The sequence below is a fragment of the Heterodontus francisci genome, chromosome 1, assembly GCF_036365525.1.
Source record: "Heterodontus francisci isolate sHetFra1 chromosome 1, sHetFra1.hap1, whole genome shotgun sequence".
NCBI classification, from domain to species: Eukaryota; Metazoa; Chordata; class Chondrichthyes; order Heterodontiformes; family Heterodontidae; genus Heterodontus; species Heterodontus francisci.
Window position 1 is genome coordinate 234,273,877 of NC_090371.1, and position 20,551 is coordinate 234,294,427.

Here is a 20,551-nt window from a genome sequence, read left to right on the forward strand (position 1 = left end):
TCTGACACTCTCAGACACTCTCTGACACTCTCTGACACTCTCTGACACTCTGACAGTCTCTGACACGCTCAGACACTCTCAGACACTCTCAGACACTCTCAGACACTCTCAGACACTCTTAGCACTCTCTGACACTCTCTGACACTCTCTGACACTCTCAGACACTCTCAGCACTCTCCATCACTCTGTCACGCTCTGAAACTCTCTGACAATCTCAGCACTCTCTATCACTCTCAGACACTCTCTGACACTCTCAGACACTCTCAGACACTCTCTGACACTCTCTGACACTCTCTGACACTCTCTGACACTCTCTGACACTCTCTGACATTGTCTGGCACTCTCAGACACTCTCAGCACTCTCTATCACTCTCTGACACTCTCTGAAAATCTCAGAAACTCACTGACACTCTCTGACATTCTCAGACACTCTCAGACACTCTCAGACACTCTCAGACTCTCTCAGACTCTCTCAGACACTCTCAGACACTCTCAGCACTCTCAGCACTCTCTATCACTCTCTGACACTCTCAGACACTCCAAGACACTCTCTGACACTCTCTGACACTCTCTGACACTCTCTGACACTCTCTGACACTCTCTGACACTCTCTGACACTCTCTGACACTCTCTGACATTGTCTGGCACTCTCAGACACTCTCAGCACTCTCTATCACTCTCTGACACTCTCTGAAAATCTCAGAAACTCACTGACATTCTCAGACACTCTCAGACACTCTCAGACTCTCTCAGACTCTCTCAGACACTCTCAGACACTCTCAGACACTCTCAGACACTCTCAGCACTCTCTATCACTCTCTGACACTCTCAGACACTCCAAGACACTCCAAGACACTCTCTGACACTCTCTGACACTCTCTGACACTCTCTGACACTCTCTGACACTCTCTGACACTCTCTGACACTCTCTGACACTCTCAGACACTCTCAGACACTCTCAGACACTCTCAGACACTCTCAGACACTCTCAGACATTCTCAGCACTCTCTGTCGCTCTCAGACACTCTCAGACACTCTCAGACACTCTCAGACACTCTCAGACACTCTCAGACACTCTCAGACACTCTCAGACACTCTCTGACACTCTCTGACACTCACTGGCACTGTCTGACACTCCGGCACTCTCAGACACTCTCTGACACTCTCTGAAACTCTCTGACACTCTCTGAAACTCTCTGACACTCTCAGCAGTCTCTGTCGCTCTCTTACACACACTGACACTCTCTTATACTCTCAGACACTCTCTGACACTCTCTGACACTCTCTGACACTCTCTGACACTCTCTGACACTCTCTGACACTCTCTGACACTCTCCGACACTCTCTGACACTCTCTGACACTCTCTGACACTTTCAGCACTCTCTATCAGTCTCTGACTCTCTCTGAGACTCTCAGCACTCTCCATCGCTCTCTGACACTCTCAGACACTCTCTGACACTCTCTGACACTCTCAGACACTCTCAGACACTCTCAGACACTCTCAGACACTCTCAGATACTCTCTGGCACTCTCAGACACTCTCAGACACTCTCAGACACTCTCAGACACTCTCAGACACTCTCAGACACTCTCAGACACTCTCTATCACTCTCTATCACTCTCTATCACTCTCTGACACTCTCTGACACTCTCAGACACTCTCTGACACTCTCTGACACTCTCCATCACTCTATCACTCTCTGACACGCTCAGACACTCTCTGACACTCTCTGACACTCTCTGACACTCTCTGACACTCTCTGACACTCTCCGACACTCTCTGACACTCTCCGACACTCTCCGACACTCTCCGACACTCTCAGACACTCTCTGACACACTCTGACACTCTCAGACACTTTCAGCACTCTCTATCAGTCTCTGACTCTCTCTGAGACTCTCAGCACTCTCAGACACTCTCTGACACTCTCAGACACTCTCTGACACTCTCTGACACTCTCTGACACTCTCTGACACTCTCTGACACTCTCAGCACTCTCCATCACTCTGTCACGCTCTATCACTCTCTGACACGCTCAGACACTCTCAGACACTCTCAGACACTCTTAGCACTCTCTGACACTCTCAGACACGCTCTGACACGCTCTGACACGCTCTGACACGCTCTGACACGCTCTGACACGCTCCGACACTCTCCGACACTCTCCGACACTCTCCGACACTCTCAGACACTCTCAGACACACTGACACTCTCAGACACTTTCAGCACTCTCTATCAGTCTCTGACTCTCTCTGAGACTCTCAGCACTCTCCATCGCTCTCTGACACTCTCTGACACTCTCTGACACTCTCTGACACTCTCTGACACTCTCAGACACTCTCAGACACTCTCTATCACTCTCTGACACTCTCTGACACGCTCAGACACGCTCAGACACGCTCAGACACTCTCAGACACTCTCAGACACTCTCAGACACTCTCAGACACTCTCAGACACTCTCAGACACTCTCAGCACTCTCCATCACTCTGTCACGCTCTGAAACTCTCTGACAATCTCAGCACTCTCTATCACTCTCTGACACTCTCTGACACGCTCTGACACGCTCTGACACTCTCTGACACTCTCTGACACTCTCTGACACTCTCTGACACTCTCAGACACTCTCTGGCACTCTCTGGCACTCTGACAGTCTCTGACACGCTCAGACACTCTCAGACACTCTTAATACTCTCCGACACTCTCTGACACTCTCTGACACTCTCTGACACTCTCTGACACTCTCTGACACTCTCTGACATTGTCTGGCACTCTCAGACACTCTCAGCACTCTCTATCACTCTCTATCACTCTCTATCACTCTCTATCACTCTCAGACACTCTCAGACACTCTCAGACACTCTCAGACACTCTCAGACACTCTCAGACACTCTCAGGCACTCTCAGGCACTCTCTGGCACTCTCTGACACTCTGACACTTTCAGACACTTTCAGACACTCTCAGACATTCTCAGACACTCTCAGACACTCTCAGACACTCTCAGACACTCTCAGCACTCTCCATCACTCTCTGACACTCTCTGACACTCTCTGACACTCTCTGACACGCTCAGACACTCTCTGACACTCTCTGACACGCTCTGACACGCTCTGACACTCTCTGACACTCTCTGACACTCTCTGACACGCTCTGACACGCTCTGACACGCTCTGACACGCTCTGACACTCTCTGACATTGTCTGGCACTCTCAGACACTCTCTGACACTCTCTGACACTCTCTGGCACTCTCTGGCACTCTCTGGCACTCTCTCACACTGTGTGAAACTCTCTTTCACTCTCTATCACTCTCTATCACTCTCTATCACTCTCTATCACTCTCTATCACTCTCTATCACTCTCTATCACTCTCTATCACTCTCAGACACTCTCAGACACTCTCTGACACTCTCTGACACTCTCTGACACTCTGTGACGCTCTCTATTACTCTCTATCACTCTCTATCACTCTCAGACACTCTCTATCACTCTCAGACACTCTCTCTCACTCTTGACACTCTCTGACACTCTCTGACAGTCTCAGCACTCTCTATCACAGTCTGACACTCTCAGACTCTCTCAGCACCCTCTTTCACTCTCTGACACTCTCTGACGCTCTCTGACATGATCAGACAGTCTCTGACACTCTTAGCACTCTCTATCACTCTCTGACACTCTCTATCACTCTCTCTCACTCTTGACACTCTCTGACACTCTCTGACACGCTCTATCACTCTCTGACACTCTCTATCACTCTCTGACACTCTCTATCACTCTCTGACACTCACTGGCACTCACTGGCACTCTCAGACACTCTCTGACACTCTCTGACACTCTCTGACACTCTCTGACACTCTCTGACACTCGCAGACACTCTCAGACACTCTCTGACACTGTCTGACACTCTGACACTCTGACACTCTCTGAAACTCTCTGACACTCTCTGACACTCTCAGACACTCTCAGACACTCTCTGACACTCTCTGACACTCTCTGACACTCTCTGACACTCTCAGACAGACTCAGCACTCTCTATCACTCTCTGACACTCTCAGCACTCTCTATCACTCTCTGACACTCTCTGAGACTCTCAGCACTCTCTATCGCTCTCTGACACTCTCTGACACTCTCAGACACACTCAGCGCTCTCTATCACTCTCTATCACTCTCTGACACTCTCAGCACTCTCTATCACTCTCTATCACTCTCTAACACTCTCTGACACTCTCTGACACTCTCTGGCACTCTCTGGCACTCTCTGGCACTCTCTGGCACTCTCTCACACTCTCTCACACTCTCTGACACTCTCTGGCACTCTCTGGCACTCTCTGGCACTCTCTGGCACTCTCTAGCACTCTCTGGCACTCTCTAGCACTCTCTATCACTCTCTATCACTCTCTATCACTCTCTGACACTCTCTGACACTCTCTGACACTCTCTGACACTCTCCGACACTCTCCGACACTCTCTGACACCAGCTGACACTCTCAGACACTCTCTGTCCCTCTCTGACACTCTCAGCGCTATTTATCACTCTCTGACAATCTCTGACAATCTCAGAAACTCACTGACACTCTCTGACATTCTCAGACACTCTCAGACACTCTCAGAAACTCTCAGCACTCTCAGATACTCTCTGACACTCTCTGACACTCTCTGACACTCTCTGACACTCTCTGACACTCTCTGACACTCTCTGACACTCTCAGACACTCTCTGACACTCTCTGACACTGTCTGACTCTCTGACACTCTCTGACACTCTCTGACACTCTCTGACACTCTCTGACACTCTCTGACAATCTCTGACACTCTCAGACACTCTCAGACACTCTCTGACACTCTCTGACACTGTCTGACTCTCTGACACTCTCTGACACTCTCTGACACTCTCTGACACTCTCTGACACTCTCTGACACCATCTGACACCATCTGAAACTCTCAGACACTCTCAGACACTCTCAGACACTCTCAGACACTCTCAGACACTCTCAGCACTCTCAGCACTCTCTATCACTCTCTATCACTCTCTGACACTCTCTGACACTCTCTGACAATATCAGAAAGTCACTGACACTCTCTGACACTCTCTGACGCTCTCTGACACTCTCTGACGCTCTCTGACACTCTCTGACACTCTCTGACACTCTCAGACACTCTCAGCACTCTCTGTCGCTCTCTGTCGCTCTCTGACACTCTCTTATACTCTCAGACACTCTCTGAAACTCTCAGACAGTCTCTGTCACTCTCTGAAACTCTCTCACACTCTCTGACACTCTCTGTCACTCTCTGACACACACTGACACTCTCAGACACTCTCAGACACTCTCAGACACTCTCAGACACTCTCAGACACTCTCAGCACTCTCTGTCGCTCTCTGACACTCTCTTATACTCTCAGACACTCTCTGACACTCTCTGACACTCTCTGACACTCTCTGACACTCTCTTATACTCTCAGACACTCTCTGACACTCTCAGACACTCTCTGACACTCTCAGACACTCTCTATCACTCTCTGACTCTCTTTGACATTCTCTGGCACTCGCTGAAACTCTCTGAAACTCTCAGACACTCTCTGACACTCTCTGTCCGTCTCTGACACTCTCAGCGCTCTCTATCACTCTCTGACACTCTCTGAAAATCTCAGAAACTCACTGACACTCTCTGACATTCTCAGACATTCTCAGACACTCTCAGACTCTCTCAGACTCTCTCAGACTCTCTCAGACACTCTCAGACACTCTCAGCACTCTCGGACACTCTCGGACACTCTCAGATACTCTCAGCACCCTCTATCACTCTCTGACACTCTCTGACACTCTCAGACACTGTCTGACTCTCTGACACTGTCTGACTCTCTGACACTCTCAGACACTCTCAGACACTCTCAGACACTCTCAGACACTCTCAGACACTCTCAGACACTCTCTGACACTCTCTGACACTCTCTGACACTCTCTGACACTCTCTGAAACTCTCTGACATTCTCAGCGCTCTCTGACACACACTGCACTCTCAGACACTCTCTGACACTCTCTGACACTGACACTCTCTGACACTCTCTGACACTCTCTATCACTCTCTGACACTCACTGGCACTCTCTGACACTCTCAGACACTCTCTGACACTGTCTGACACTCTGACACTCTGACACTCTCAGACACTCTCTGACACTCTCTGAAACTCTCTGACACTCTCAGCAGTCTCTGTCGCTCTCTTACACACACTGACACTCTCTGACACTCTCTGACACTCTCTGACACTCTCTGGCACTCTCTATCACTCTCTATCACTCTCTATCACTCTCTGACACTCTCTGACACTCTCAGACACTCTCTGACACTCTCAGACACTCTGTGACACCATCTGACACCATCTGAAACTCTCAGACACTCTCAGACACTCTCAGACACTCTCAGACACTCTCAGACACTCTCAGCACCCTCTATCACTCTCAGCACCCTCTATCACTCTCAGCACCCTCTATCACTCTCTGACACTCTCAGACAGTCTCTGTCACTCTCTGTCACTCTCTGTCACTCTCTGACACACACTGACACTCTCAGACACTCTCAGACACTCTCAGACACTCTCTGACACTCTCTGACACTCTCTGACACTCTCTGACACTCTCTGACACTCTCTGACACTCTCTGACACTCTCTGACACTCTCAGCACTCTCTGACATTCTCAGACACTTTCAGCACTCTCTATCACTCTCTGACTCTCTCTGAGACTCTCAGCACTCTCCATCGCTCTCTGACACTCTCCGACACTCTCTGACACTCTCTGACACTCTCTGACACTCTCAGACACTCTCAGACACTCTCAGACACTCTCAGACACTCTCAGACACTCTCAGACACTCTCTGACACTCTCTGACACTCTCAGACACTCTCAGACACTCTCTATCACTCTCTGACTCTCTTTGGCATTCTCTGGCACTCGCTGAAACTCTCAGACACTCTCTGACACTCTCTGACACTCTCTGACACTCTCAGCACTCTCTATCACTCTCTGACACTCTCTGTCCGTCTCTGACACTCTCAGCGCTATCTATCACTCTCTGACACTCTCTGAAAATCTCAGAAACTCACTGACACTCTCTGACATTCTCAGACACTCTCAGACACTCTCAGCACTCTCAGCACTCGCAGCACTCTCAGCACTCTCAGCACTCTCAGCACTCTCTGACACTGTCTGACTCTCTGACACTGTCTGACACTCTCTGACACTCTCTGACACTCTCTATCACTCTCTGACACTCACTGGCACTCTCTGAAACTGTCAGACACTCTCAGACTCTCTCAGACTCTCTCAGACACTCTCAGACACTCTCAGCACTCTCAGCACTCTCAGCACTCTCAGCACTCTCTATCACTCTCTGACACTCTCAGACACTCTCAGACACTCTCAGACACTCTCAGACACTCTCAGACACTCTCAGACACTCTCTGACACTCTCAGACACTCTCAGACACTCTCAGACACTCTCAGACACTCTCTATCACTCTCTGACACTCTCTGACAATATCAGAAACTCTCTGACACTCTCTGACAATATCAGAAACTCTCTGACACTCTCTGACACTCTCTGACACTCTCTGACACTCTCTGACACTCTCAGACACTCTCAGACACTCTCAGACACTCTCAGACACTCTCTATCACTCTCTGACACTCTCTGACAATATCAGAAACTCTCTGACACTCTCTGACAATATCAGAAACTCTCTGACACTCTCTGACACTCTCTGACACTCTCTGACACTCTCAGACACTCTCAGCACTCTCTAACACTCTCTAACACTCTCTGGCACTCTCTGACACTCTCTGACACTCTCTTATACTCTCAGACACTCTCAGACACTCTCTGACACTCTCTGACACTCTCAGACACTCTCAGACACTCTCTAACACTCTCTAACACTCTCTGGCACTCTCTGACACTCTCTGACACTCTCTTATACTCTCAGACACTCTCAGACACTCTCTGACACTCTCTGACACTCTCAGACACTCTCAGACACTCTCTATCACTCTCTGACTCTCTTTGACATTCTCTGGCACTCTCTGAAACTCTCAGACACTCTCTGACACTCTCTGTCCGTCTCTGACACTCTCAGCGCTCTCTATCACTCTCTGACACTCTCTGAAAATCTCAGAAACTCACTGACACTCTCTGACATTCTCAGACATTCTCAGACACTCTCAGACTCTCTCAGACTCTCTCAGACACTCTCAGACACTCTCAGCACTCTCGGACACTCTCGGACACTCTCAGATACTCTCAGCACCCTCTATCACTCTCTGACACTCTCTGACACTCTCAGACACTCTCAGACACTCTCAGACACTCTCTGACACTGTCTGACTCTCTGACACTGTCTGACTCTCTGACACTCTCTGACACTCTCAGACACTCTCAGACACTCTCAGACACTCTCAGACACTCTCAGACACTCTCTGACACTCTCTGACACTCTCTGACACTCTCTGACACTCTCTGAAACTCTCTGACATTCTCAGCGCTCTCTGACACACACTGCACTCTCAGACACTCTCTGACACTCTCTGACACTGACACTCTCTGACACTCTCTGACACTCTCTATCACTCTCTGACACTCACTGGCACTCTCTGACACTCTCAGACACTCTCAGACACTCTCTGACACTGTCTGACACTCTGACACTCTCTGACACTCTCTGACACTCTCTATCACTCTCTGACACTCACTGGCACTCTCTGACACTCTCAGACACTCTCTGACACTCTCAGACACTCTCTGACACTGACACTCTCTGACACTCTCTGACACTCTCTATCACTCTCTGACACTCACTGGCACTCTCTGACACTCTCAGACACTCTCTGACACTGTCTGACACTCTGACACTCTCTGACACTCTCTGACACTCTCTATCACTCTCAGCAGTCTCTGTCGCTCTCTTACACACACTGACACTCTCTGACACTCTCTGACACTCTCTGACACTCTCTGGCACTCTCTATCACTCTCTATCACTCTCTATCACTCTCTGACACTCTCTGAAACTCTCTGACACTCTCAGCAGTCTCTGTCGCTCTCTTACACACACTGACACTCTCTGACACTCTCTGACACTCTCTGACACTCTCTGACACTCTCTGGCACTCTCTATCACTCTCTATCACTCTCTATCACTCTCTATCACTCTCTGACACTCTCAGACACTCTCTGACACTCTCAGACACTCTGTGACACCATCTGACACCATCTGAAACTCTCAGACACTCTCAGACACTCTCAGACACTCTCAGACACTCTCAGCACCCTCTATCACTCTCAGCACCCTCTATCACTCTCAGCACCCTCTATCACTCTCTGACACTCTCAGACAGTCTCTGTCACTCTCTGTCACTCTCTGACACACACTGACACACACTGACACTCTCAGACACTCTCAGACACTCTCTGACACTCTCTGACACTCTCTGACACTCTCTGACACTCTCTGACACTCTCTGACACTCTCTGACACCCTCTGACACTCTCAGCACTCTCAGCACTCTCAGCACTCTCTGACATTCTCAGACACTTTCAGCACTCTCTATCACTCTCTGACACTCTCCGACACTCTCTGACACTCTCAGACACTCTCAGACACTCTCAGACACTCTCAGACACTCTCAGACACTCTCAGCACTCTCAGCACTCGCAGCACTCTCAGCACTCTCAGCACTCTCTGACACTGTCTGACTCTCTGACACTGTCTGACACTCTCTGACACTCTCTGACACTCTCTATCACTCTCTGACACTCACTGGCACTCTCTGTAACTGTCAGACACTCTCAGACTCTCTCAGACTCTCTCAGACACTCTCAGACACTCTCAGCACTCTCAGCACTCTCTATCACTCTCAGACACTCTCAGACACTCTCAGACACTCTCTGACACTCTCTGACACTCTCTGACACTCTCAGACACTCTCAGACACTCTCAGACACTCTCTGACACTCTCTGACACTCTCTGACACTCTCTGACACTCACTGGCACTCTCTGGCACTCTCTGACACTCTCTGACACTCACTGGCACTCTCTGGCACTCTCTGACACTCTCTGACACTCTCTGACACTCTGACACTCTCTGACACTCTCTGACACTCTCTGACACTCTCTGACACTCTCAGCACCCTCTATCACTCTCGATCACTCTCTGACACTCTCTGACACTCTCTGACACTCACTGGCACTCTCTGACACTCTCTGACACTCTCTGACACTCACTGGCACTCTCTGGCACTCTCTGACACTCTCTGACACTCTCTGACACTCTGACACTCTCTGACACTCTCTGACACTCTCAGACACTCTCAGACACTCTCAGACACTCTCTGACACTCTCTGACACTCTCTGACACTCACTGGCACTCTCTGAAACTGTCAGACACTCTCTGACACTCTCTGACACTCTCTGACACTCTCTGACACTCTCTGACACTCTCTATCACTCTCTGACACTCTCTGACACTCTCAGACACTGTCTGACTCTCTGACACTGTCTGACTCTCTGACACTCTCTGACACTCTCAGACACTCTCAGACACTCTCAGACACTCTCAGACACTCTCTGACACTCTCTGACACTCTCTGACACTCTCTGACACTCTCTGACACTCTCTGAAACTCTCTGACATTCTCAGCGCTCTCTGACACACACTGCACTCTCAGACACTCTCTGACACTCTCTGACACTGACACTCTCTGACACTCTCTGACACTCTCTATCACTCTCTGACACTCACTGGCACTCTCTGACACTCTCAGACACTCTCTGACACTGTCTGACACTCTGACACTCTCAGACACTCTCTGACACTCTCTGAAACTCTCTGACACTCTCAGCAGTCTCTGTCGCTCTCTTACACACACTGACACTCTCTGACACTCTCTGACACTCTCTGACACTCTCTGGCACTCTCTATCACTCTCTATCACTCTCTATCACTCTCTATCACTCTCTGACACTCTCAGACACTCTCTGACACTCTCAGACACTCTGTGACACCATCTGACACCATCTGAAACTCTCAGACACTCTCAGACACTCTCAGACACTCTCAGACACTCTCAGACACTCTCAGCACCCTCTATCACTCTCAGCACCCTCTATCACTCTCAGCACCCTCTATCACTCTCTGACACTCTCAGACAGTGTCTGTCACTCTCCGTCACTCTCTGTCACTCTCTGTCACTCTCTGTCACTCTCTGACACACACTGACACTCTCAGACACTCTCAGACACTCTCAGACACTCTCAGACACTCTCTGACACTCTCTGACACTCTCTGACACTCTCTGACACTCTCTGACACTCTCTGACACTCTCAGCACTCTCTGACATTCTCAGACACTTTCAGCACTCTCTATCACTCTCTGACTCTCTCTGAGACTCTCAGCACTCTCCATCGCTCTCTGACACTCTCCGACACTCTCTGACACTCTCTGACACTCTCAGACACTCTCAGACACTCTCAGACACTCTCAGACACTCTCAGACACTCTCTGACACTCTCTGACACTCTCAGACACTCTCAGACACTCTCTATCACTCTCTGACTCTCTTTGGCATTCTCTGGCACTCGCTGAAACTCTCAGACACTCTCTGACACTCTCTGACACTCTCTGACACTCTCTGACACTCTCTGACACTCTCTGACACTCTCTGACACTCTCAGCACTCTCTATCACTCTCTGACACTCTCTGTCCGTCTCTGACACTCTCAGCGCTATCTATCACTCTCTGACACTCTCTGAAAATCTCAGAAACTCACTGACACTCTCTGACATTCTCAGACACTCTCAGACACTCTCAGCACTCTCAGCACTCGCAGCACTCTCAGCACTCTCAGCACTCTCAGCACTCTCTGACACTGTCTGACTCTCTGACACTGTCTGACACTCTCTGACACTCTCTGACACTCTCTATCACTCTCTGACACTCACTGGCACTCTCTGAAACTGTCAGACACTCTCAGACTCTCTCAGACTCTCTCAGACACTCTCAGACACTCTCAGCACTCTCAGCACTCTCAGCACTCTCAGCACTCTCTATCACTCTCTGACACTCTCTGACACTCTCAGACACTCTCAGACACTCTCTGACACTCTCAGACACTCTCAGACACTCTCAGACACTCTCAGACACTCTCAGACACTCTCAGACACTCTCTATCACTCTCTGACACTCTCTGACAATATCAGAAACTCTCTGACACTCTCTGACACTCTCTGACACTCTCAGACACTCTCAGACACTCTCAGCACTCTCTAACACTCTCTAACACTCTCTGGCACTCTCTGACACTCTCTGACACTCTCTTATACTCTCAGACACTCTCAGACACTCTCTGACACTCTCTGACACTCTCAGACACTCTCAGACACTCTCTAACACTCTCTAACACTCTCTGGCACTCTCTGACACTCTCTGACACTCTCTGACACTCTCTTATACTCTCAGACACTCTCAGACACTCTCTGACACTCTCTGACACTCTCAGACACTCTCAGACACTCTCTATCACTCTCTATCACTCTCTGACTCTCTTTGACATTCTCTGGCACTCTCTGAAACTCTCAGACACTCTCTGACACTCTCTGACACTCTCTGACACTCTCTTATACTCTCAGACACTCTCAGACACTCTCTGACACTCTCTGACACTCTCAGACACTCTCAGACACTCTCTAACACTCTCTAACACTCTCTGGCACTCTCTGACACTCTCTGACACTCTCTGACACTCTCTTATACTCTCAGACACTCTCAGACACTCTCTGACACTCTCTGACACTCTCAGACACTCTCAGACACTCTCTATCACTCTCTGACTCTCTTTGACATTCTCTGGCACTCTCTGAAACTCTCAGACACTCTCTGACACTCTCTGTCCGTCTCTGACACTCTCAGCGCTCTCTATCACTCTCTGACACTCTCTGAAAATCTCAGAAACTCACTGACACTCTCTGACATTCTCAGACATTCTCAGACACTCTCAGACTCTCTCAGACTCTCTCAGACACTCTCAGACACTCTCAGCACTCTCGGACACTCTCGGACACTCTCAGATACTCTCAGCACCCTCTATCACTCTCTGACACTCTCTGACACTCTCAGACACTCTCAGACACTCTCAGACACTCTCAGACACTCTCAGACACTCTCAGACACTCTCTGACACTGTCTGACTCTCTGACACTGTCTGACTCTCTGACACTCTCAGACACTCTCAGACACTCTCAGACACTCTCAGACACTCTCTGACACTCTCTGACACTCTCTGACACTCTCTGACACTCTCTGACACTCTCTGAAACTCTCTGACATTCTCAGCGCTCTCTGACACACACTGCACTCTCAGACACTCTCTGACACTCTCTGACACTGACACTCTCTGACACTCTCTGACACTCTCTATCACTCTCTGACACTCACTGGCACTCTCTGACACTCTCAGACACTCTCTGACACTGTCTGACACTCTGACACTCTCTGACACTCTCTGACACTCTCTATCACTCTCTGACACTCACTGGCACTCTCTGACACTCTCAGACACTCTCTGACACTCTCAGACACTCTCTGACACTGACACTCTCTGACACTCTCTGACACTCTCTATCACTCTCTGACACTCACTGGCACTCTCTGACACTCTCAGACACTCTCTGACACTGTCTGACACTCTGACACTCTCTGACACTCTCTGACATTCTCTATCACTCTCTGACACTCACTGGCACTCTCTGACACTCTCAGACACTCTCTGACACTCTCAGACACTCTCTGACACTGTCTGACACTCTGACACTCTCAGACACTCTCTGACACTCTCTGAAACTCTCTGACACTCTCAGCAGTCTCTGTCGCTCTCTTACACACACTGACACTCTCTGACACTCTCTGACACTCTCTGGCACTCTCTATCACTCTCTATCACTCTCTATCACTCTCTGACACTCTCTGAAACTCTCTGACACTCTCAGCAGTCTCTGTCGCTCTCTTACACACACTGACACTCTCTGACACTCTCTGACACTCTCTGACACTCTCTGGCACTCTCTATCACTCTCTATCACTCTCTATCACTCTCTATCACTCTCTGACACTCTCAGACACTCTCTGACACTCTCAGACACTCTGTGACACCATCTGACACCATCTGAAACTCTCAGACACTCTCAGACACTCTCAGACACTCTCAGACACTCTCAGCACCCTCTATCACTCTCAGCACCCTCTATCACTCTCAGCACCCTCTATCACTCTCAGCACCCTCTATCACTCTCTGACACTCTCAGACAGTCTCTGTCACTCTCTGTCACTCTCTGACACACACTGACACTCTCAGACACTCTCAGACACTCTCTGACACTCTCTGACACTCTCTGACACTCTCTGACACTCTCTGACACTCTCTGACACTCTCTGACACTCTCAGCACTCTCAGCACTCTCAGCACTCTCTGACATTCTCAGACACTTTCAGCACTCTCTATCACTCTCTGACTCTCTCTGAGACTCTCAGCACTCTCCATCGCTCTCTGACACTCTCCGACACTCTCTGACACTCTCAGACACTCTCAGACACTCTCAGACACTCTCAGACACTCTCAGCACTCTCAGCACTCGCAGCACTCGCAGCACTCTCAGCACTCTCAGCACTCTCTGACACTGTCTGACTCTCTGACACTGTCTGACACTCTCTGACACTCTCTGACACTCTCTATCACTCTCTGACACTCACTGGCACTCTCTGTAACTGTCAGACACTCTCAGACTCTCTCAGACTCTCTCAGACACTCTCAGACACTCTCAGCACTCTCAGCACTCTCAGCACTCTCTATCACTCTCTGACACTCTCAGACACTCTCAGACACTCTCAGACACTCTCTGACACTCTCTGACACTCTCTGACACTCTCAGACACTCTCAGACACTCTCAGACACTCTCAGACACTCTCTGACACTCTCTGACACTCTCTGACACTCACTGGCACTCTCTGGCACTCTCTGACACTCTCTGACACTCACTGGCACTCTCTGACACTCTCTGACACTCTCTGACACTCTCTGACACTCTCTGACACTCTCTGACACTCTCAGCACCCTCTATCACTCTCGATCACTCTCTGACACTCTCTGACACTCTCTGACACTCACTGGCACTCTCTGACACTCTCTGACACTCTCTGACACTCACTGGCACTCTCTGGCACTCTCTGACACTCTCTGACACTCTCTGACACTCTGACACTCTCTGACACTCTCTGACACTCTCTGACACTCTCAGACACTCTCAGACACTCTCAGACACTCTCTGACACTCTCTGACACTCTCTGACACTCACTGGCACTCTCTGAAACTGTCAGACACTCTCTGACACTCTCTGACACTCTCTGACACTCTCTGACACTCTCTATCACTCTCTGACACTCTCAGACACTCTCTGACACACTCTGACACTCTCAGACACTTTCAGCACTCTCTATCAGTCTCTGACTCTCTCTGAGACTCTCAGCACTCTCCATCGCTCTCTGACACTCTCTGACACTCTCTGACACTCTCTGACACTCTCTGACACTCTGACAGTCTCTGACAGTCTCTGACACGCTCAGACACTCTCAGACACTCTTAGCACTCTCCATCACTCTCTGACACTCTCTGACACTCTCAGACACTCTCAGACACTCTCAGACACTCTCAGACACTCTCAGGCACTCTCAGCACTCTCCATCACTCTGTCACGCTCTGAAACTCTCTGACAATCTCAGCACTCTCTGACACTCTCTGACACTCTCTGACACTCTCTGACACTCTCTGACACTCTCTGAAAATCTCAGAAACTCACTGACACTCTCTGACATTCTCAGACACTCTCAGACTCTCTCAGACACTCTCAGACACTCTCAGACACTCTCAGACACTCTCAGACACTCTCTGACACTCTCTGACACTCTCTGACACTCTCAGACACTCTCTGACACTGTCTGACACTCTCAGCAGTCTCTGTCGCTCTCTTACACACACTGACACTCTCTGACACTCTCTGACACTCTCTGACACTCTCTGTCCGTCTCTGACACTCTCAGCGCTATCTATCACTCTCTGACACTCTCTGAAAATCTCAGAAACTCACTGACACTCTCAGACACTCTCAGACACTCTCAGACACTCTCAGACACTCTCAGACACTCTCAGACACTCTCTATCACTCTCTGACTCTCTTTGACATTCTCTGGCACTCGCTGAAACTCTCTGAAACTCTCTGACACTCTCTGTCCGTCTCTGACACTCTCAGCGCTCTCTATCACTCTCTGACACTCTCTGAAAATCTCAGAAACTCACTGACACTCTCTGACATTCTCAGACACTCTCAGACTCTCTCAGACTCTCTCAGACACTCTCAGACACTCTCAGACACTCTCAGCACTCTCGGACACTCTCTGACACTGTCTGACTCTCTGACACTCTCTGACACTCTCTGACACTCTCTGACACTCTCTGACACTGTCTGACTCTCTGACACTCTCAGACACTCTCAGACACTCTCTGACACTCTCTGAAACTCTCTGACATTCTCAGCACTCTCTGTCGCTCTCTGACACACACTGCACTCTCAGACACTCTCTGACACTCTCTGACACTCTATGACACTCTCTGACACTCTGTGACACTCTGTGACACTCTCTGACACTCTGTGACACTCTCTGACACTCTCTGACACTCTCTGACACTCTCAGCACCCTCTATCACTCTCGATCACTCTCTGACACTGACACTCTCTGACACTCTCTGACACTCTCTATCACTCTCTGACACTCACTGGCACTCTCTGAAACTGTCAGACACTCTCTGACACTCTCAGACACTCTCAGACACTCTCTGACACTGTCTGACACTCTGACACTCTCAGACACTCTCTGACACTCTCTGAAACTCTCTGACACTCTCAGCAGTCTCTGTCGCTCTCTTACACACACTGACATTCTCTGACACTCTCTGACACTCTCTGACACTCTCTGACACTCTCTATCACTCTCTGACACTCTCTGACACTCTCTGACACTCTCTGACACTCTCAGACACTCTCTGACACTCTCTGACACTCTCTGACACTCTCAGACACTCTCTGACACTCTCAGACACTCTCTGGCACTCTCTGGCACTCTGGCACTCTCTGGCACTCTCTATCACTCTCTATCACTCTCTATCACTCTCTATCACTCTCTATCACTCTCAGACACTCTCAGACACTCTCAGACACTCTCTGGCACTCTCTGACACTCTGTGACACCATCTGACACCATCTGAAACTCTCAGACACTCTCAGACACTCTCAGACACTCTCTGACACTCTCAGACACTCTCAGCACCCTCTATCACTCTCAGCACTCTCTATCACTCTCTGACACTCTCTGACACTCTCAGACAGTCTCTGTCACTCTCTGACACACACTGACACTCTCAGACACTCTCTATCACTCTCTGACACTCTCTGACACTCTCTGACACTCTCTGACACTCTCTGACACTCTCAGCACTCTCTATCACTCTCTGACACTCTCTGACAGTCTCAGACACTCTCTGACACTCTCTGACACTCTCTGACACTCTCTGACACTCTCTGACACTCTCTGACACTCTCTGACATTCTCAGCACTCTCTATCACTCTCTGACACTCTCTGACAGTCTCAGACACTCTCAGACACTCTCTGACACTCTCTGACACTCTCTGACACTCTCTGACACTCTCTGACACTCTCTGACACTCTCTGACACTCTCAGCACTCTCTGACATTCTCAGACACTTTCAGCACTCTCTGACTCTCTCTGAGACTCTCAGCACTCTCCATCGCTCTCTGACACTCTCTGACACTCTCTGACACTCTCTGACACTCTCTGACACTCTCTATCACTCTCTGACTCTCTTTGGCATTCTCTGGCACTCGCTGAAACTCTCTGACACTCTCTGACACTCTCTGACACTCTCAGCACTCTCTATCACTCTCTGACACTCTCTGTCCGTCTCTGACACTCTCAGCGCTATCTATCACTCTCTGACACTCTCTGAAAATCTCAGAAACTCACTGACACTCTCTGACATTCTCAGACACTCTCAGACTCTCTCAGACTCTCTCAGACACTCTCAGCACTCTCAGCACTCTCAGCACTCTCAGCACTCTCAGCACTCTCAGCACTCTCTATCACTCTCAGACACTCTCAGACACTCTCAGACACTCTCTGACACTGTCTGACTCTCTGACACTCTCAGACACTCTCAGACACTCTCAGACACTCTCAGACACTCTCAGACACTCTCTGACACTCTCTGACACTCTCTGACACTCTCAGATACTCTCAGCACCCTCGATCACTCTCGATCACTCTCGATCACTCTCTGACACTCTCTGACACTCTCTATCACTCTCTGACACTCACTGGCACTCTCTGAAACTGTCAGACACTCTCAGACTCTCTCAGACTCTCTCAGACACTCTCAGACACTCTCAGCATTCTCAGCACTCTCAGCACTCTCTATCACTCTCTGACACTCTCAGACACTCTCTGACACTCTCAGACACTGTCTGACACTGTCTGACACTCTCTGACACTCTCTGACACTCTCTGACACTCTCTGACACTCACTGGCACTCTCTGGCACTCACTGGCACTCACTGGCACTCTCTGAAACTGTCAGACACTCTCTGACACTCTCTGACACTCTCTGACACTCTCTGACACTCTCAGACACTCTCTGACACTGTCTGACACTCTCAGCAGTCTCTGTCGCTCTCTTACACACACTGACACTCTCTGACACTCTCTGACACTCTCTGACACTCTCTGACACTCTCTGACACTCTCAGACACTCTCTGACACACTCTGACACACTCTGACACTCTCAGACACTTTCAGCACTCTCTATCAGTCTCTGACTCTCTCTGAGACTCTCAGCACTCTCCATCGCTCTCTGACACTCTCAGACACTCTCAGACACGCTCTGACACTCTCTGACACTCTCTGACACTCTCTGACACTCTCTGACACTCTCTGACACTCTCTGACACTCTCTGACACTCTCTGACACTCTCAGAAACTTTCAGCACTCTCTATCACTCTCTGGCACTCTCTGACACTCTCTGACAATCTCAAACACTGTCAGACAATCTCAAGCACTCTCTATCACTCTCTGACATTCTCTGACACTCTCTGACACTCTCTGACACTCTCTGACACTCTCTGACACTCTCTGACACTCTCTATGACTCTCTGGCACTCTCTGGCACTCTCTGACACTCTGACAGTCTCTGACACGCTCAGACACTCTCTGACACTCTCTGACACTCTCAGACAATCTCAGCAATCTCTATCACTCTCTGAAACTCTCAGACACTCTCAGACACTCTCAGACACTCTGTGACACTCCCAGACACTCTCTGACACTCTGTATCACTCTCTGTCACTCTCTGCAACTCTCTATCACTCTCAGACACTCTCTCTCACTCTCTGGCACTCTCTATCACTCTCTGACGCTCTCTATCACTCTCTGACACTCTCTATCACTCTCTGACACTCTCTATCACTCTCTATCACTCTCTATCACTCTCTATCACAGTCTGACACTCTCAGACTCTCTCAGCACCCTCTATCACTCTCTGACACTCTCTATCACTCTCTGACACTCACTGACACTCTCTGACACTCTCTGACACTCTCTGACACTCTCTGACACTCTCTGACACTCTCTGACACTCTCAGACACTCGCAGACACTCTCTGACACTGTCTGACACTGTCTGACACTGTCTGACACTCTCTGACACTCTCTGACACTCTCTGAAACTCTCTGAAACTCTCTGAAACTCTCTGACACTCTCAGCATTCTCTGTCGCTCTCTGACACACACACTCTCAGACACTCTCAGACACTCTCAGACACTCTCAGACACTCTCAGACACTCTCTGACACTCTCTGACACTCTCTGACACTCTCTGACACTCTCTATCACTCTCTATCACTCTCAGACACTCTCTATCACTCTCTATCACTCTCTGACACTCTCTGACACTCTCAGACACTCTCAGACACTCTCAGACACTCTCTGACACTCTCTGACACTCTCTGACACTCTCTGGCACTCTCTGGCACTCTCTAGCACTCTCTGACCCTCTCTGACCCTCTCTGACCCTCTCTGGCACTCTCTGACACTCTCAGCACTCTCTGCACTCTCTGACACTCTCAGCACTCTCTGACACTCTCTGACACTCTCTGACACTCTCAGACACTCTCAGACACTCTCAGACACTCTCTGACACTCTCTGACACTCTCTGGCACTCTCTGGCACTCTCTGGCACTCTCAGACACTCTCAGACACTCTCAGACACTCTCTGACACTCTCTGACACTCTCTGACACTCTCTGGCACTCTCTGGCACTCTCAGCACTCTCTGACCCTCTCTGACCCTCTCTGACCCTCTCTGGCACTCTCTGACAC